Below are 4,115 nucleotides of genomic sequence, written 5' to 3'. Positions count from 1 at the left end.
ATTTCTAGTTCTGTTTTGTTAATTTTCTATTATTGTCAATTGTTAATGTTCATTCTTATTTTCTTTTGAATAGAAAAAATAATAATTCCTATTTTAGTTTGAATTATGTTTTTAATTCTATAATTTGATAAAAAAAATAAAAAACTTGAACTTGATTTTTTTTAATATTTATCATATTTAATCTTATTTTGATTTATCATATTTTATCTTCTTTTAATCTATTTTATTTTGTTTATGTTACTAATGATTTTTTTTTTATTTTGGTGTTTTTGTTTTCAATTTTGCTGTTTGTGTTTTTATTTTCTTGTTTTATTTTTTTTTATTTTTTAATTACTGATTTTATTTTTATTTTTGTTTTTAATTACTGATTCTATTTTTATTTTTGTTTTTAATTACTGATTCTATTTTTTTATTGTTTCTATTTTTGCTTTTTGCTTTTTCTATTTTTATTTTGATTTTTTGTTTCTATTTTTAGTTTTGCTGTTTCTGTTTTTATTTTTAACTTTTCTATTTCTGTTTTGAATTTTTGTTATTTCTATTTCTCCTTTTAATTTTTTGTTTATGATTTTGTTTTTATTTTTTATTTTTTTATATTTTAATTCTGTTGCTATTTTTAACTTTGCAAACATAAAAAATAAAAATGCATTGCTTCTTTACTAAGTGATTATTAGGATTGTGTTTGCGGTTTTTTTTTTTTATAGTTTTCAGTTGTGGATATGAATTTAGCTTCTTTTATTAATCAACTTTGTATGCAAGTTATTCTTCACTTCAACATGATCAAGAATATAATTAGAGTAAAAATATATAATTAAAATAATACTTATATTTTATCATTAAAGTGAAAAAATATATATAAATAGAAAAATTAATTATTCAAGTTTTATTTTAATATAACCATAATCTCTTTAAAAAATATTCTCCTTTCTTTTTGTATATTTTTTGTAAGATTTCGACCATCTTTTCATCAAAATGACGATCAGAGGCCAACACTAGGTTCCTTAGAGCGAGTAGAGTAATATTGCCCATCAGAATTTTGGTTAAAGTAAGTTCATGTTTGCTTCCTTTTTTCTTTGAGTTAGTTTTGAGTTGTATTATTATATAGGTAAATGTGTTTGCATGTGGTAACTGGGACTTCAAGATGAGTTTGTGTTAGTTCAGAGTCATAGTGATATGTTTAATCATTGATCATGAATCTATGGTGCATGTTATGTTATCCCTATTTTCTTTAGGAGTTGGAGCTTTTTGTGAGTACACCTACTTCTAATCAAGTAAGGGAAACTAGTTTTACTTTTTAATAGAATCATATGATAGAAGATATGGATGTGAAGGTGACGTTGTCACAAGCTTCAATTGTTGTTGAAGGGTTTGTTGTTGAGTAAATTAGAGTGTTTTATTTAGATTGAATGTGAAAGTATAGAGATAGTAAATTACATAGATTATGTGAGTTACATGTTAATTTTAATGAGATGAAATTTTTGAATATGTTTGAGTTGTAATATGAATCAATTGAAGTGTAATGATTGCTGGATGCTTGAGTTTGAAATTGAATTTTAATGAATCCGATTTAGAATTAAAAATATACTAATATATAGGTTGACATAAATTAATTAATATAAAACAATTAATTATGTGTTTATGTGACTTTCTTTGGTATTTTTTTATTGTTTAAAAATCTAAACTTTAGGGTGATTGAATGATGTACTTATGTGTGTTTTGAAAAATGAATTATATGAGAATACGATGAAGACATAATATTTTTATGAAATACCACATTTGAGATTTTTAGGATGTGCACTAACTAGAAATTCGTCTAAAAGGAGGTATTTTGACTCTAATTATATATTAGAATCTTATAGATGAGGATATTTCAGGTGGTAAGAGTCGAAGGAGGTTCATGCAGTTTAAAAAATATTCTAATCTAGCAGGTCATATGAATTAACCTTGTTGATTTGATATTCATATTATTATACGCATAGTTGTGTGGATTTCACAGTGGAGTAGTATAACAGGTGTAAGTCTCCGAGTCTAAGTCAATATTGCATGTGTGTTGATGAGTGAATTTTAAACATTAGAAATTTATTATGAATTATTTATAGATATTTCACAGCTTTTTTAAAATTTAATATATGGAAAGTGTACCTGTATAGGCAAAGAGGGTTTAGATAGTACCTAAGACTGGTTGTACAACTGTTGACGTGTCAGTGATCCTCTGGTTTTTTCTTCGAGTTTCCTTCCACAAATGTTGATGCTCGGTCGGGTTGACTTGAAAAAGGTACTTCGATGATCAAGTTAGTGCTCTGTGTAAAGAGTGTATATTGGTAATTGATTAAAGCGTACCTTACACCTTTGCAGAAGGTTTATTTATATTGTTGGTTATAGACCCTTGTTGCGATGGGTCAGATATTATTTATTCACTGATGTACATCGTGATCCTTATTAATAGGGAGGTATGTTGGAATATCTTCATTATCAGATAGTCGGTTTTGACTATTACGCAATGATTCTAAAAATACATGCACATTCTCCGTGCTATTATCACCAAGGCCAAGACAACCTTCTCAATCATCTGGTATCAGACCTCGACGTCGTGTAGGGATGACAATGCGGGATGGGTTGGCTCGCAACCCACAACCAAAAAGCGTGGGGCGTGCTCACTAATTTAGCTCATTGACCCTCAGACTTACCCCGCATAATCCGCAGCCCGCTCGGGTTAGTAGCTGGGCGGGGCGGGTTGCCCCGCTGGCTCGCATAAATTAAAAAAAAATATTTTTTTTAAAAAGATAATCATACTCCATTCACCCATTATTGTAGTGTGAAATTTATTTTATTTTATTTTAAAACATTGAACTTAATATACTAAAAAAGAATGTTTTACTTTAATGATTTAAAAGAGTTAGTTTTTTTATTAGCAATAAAAAAAACCACTTTAGGGGGTGATCCAACCCATGTACAAAATCGCACAAAAACGAACAACCCTTTCTCCCATAAGTTTGCTACTAACTTCCTACTAGAACAAATACAGTTTGACCAACCTAAATAAATCACTTCTGTTTAATAAAATACATACAAACTAGGGGATCCAGACACCAGCCAGTCAGACAAGGAAAAAAAAGCATAAGGAACTTTAGAGGTTACCCAAGCCTTTAGTTGAGCCATGGAATTAGTATGAAGAGTGACAATAGATTTAGTTCTAAGTAAAGTCTTATATTTAAAATTTGTAAATAAAAAATAATATAAAGAAGAGATTTCAATAGGATAGTTAAAAAATTAGTCATCTTTATTAAAATATTTTGTAGCAAAACTTTGATAAGATATTTTATACATTTACATACATACATAGGAAAAATAAATGCAAAACAAAACTTTAATTATTTTTAATCAATCATTTTAACAATCCTCATACTTAAATTTATATTTTTTTATTTTAATTGAATGAATTGAAACAGTGATACAATTTTAATTTTTCAGTAGTAGGAATAAGTTTTTTTTATAACTAATGAAATTTTAATTTTTGAAAAAAAAATTATTTTTCTTATGCGGGTTGGCACGCAGGCCCGTGGGTTACCTCTTATGCGGGGCAGGTCAGTGAAATCAGCCTGCACTCCTTGCATAGCCAACCCGACCCGCATTTTGCGGGCCAACTCGTTTTTCCACCCCTACCGTGTAGTACGCCGATTGATAAAGTAAATTGGTCGCTTCTCTTTTTCAACCTCTTGAACCAATGCTGCATTGATCGCATCCTCTGAGACAACGAGATAAACAGTTATAGGCTTTGTGGCGTTCGACTTTTGAATAACCGGGGGAGACGCCGACAAATCTTTCAATTGGAGGAAAATCCTTTCGCACTCGTTCGTCCATTGGAACTTAGCTGCCTTGCGTAGTAATTGCACAATGTCGTCCACATAGACTTCAACGTTCCGACTGAGCATCCCCTTGAAAATGTAGTCCATCAGTGGTTGATAGGTGGCACCTGCATTTTTAAGGCCAAATGACATGACTTCATAACAAAAGTTGTTACAGTCAGTCATGAACGTTGTCTTTTCTTTGTCTCTCGGGTGCATCTGAACTTGGTTATATCCAGAATATCCATCTAAAAAACTTAAAATGGTCTGGTC

This window comes from Phaseolus vulgaris, chromosome 8 (genome assembly GCF_051622355.1).
Source record: "Phaseolus vulgaris cultivar YP4 chromosome 8, ASM5162235v1, whole genome shotgun sequence".
NCBI lineage: Eukaryota > Viridiplantae > Streptophyta > Magnoliopsida > Fabales > Fabaceae > Phaseolus > Phaseolus vulgaris.
The sequence above is the reverse complement of the archived record's forward strand: the minus strand, read 5'-3'. Positions refer to the sequence as shown.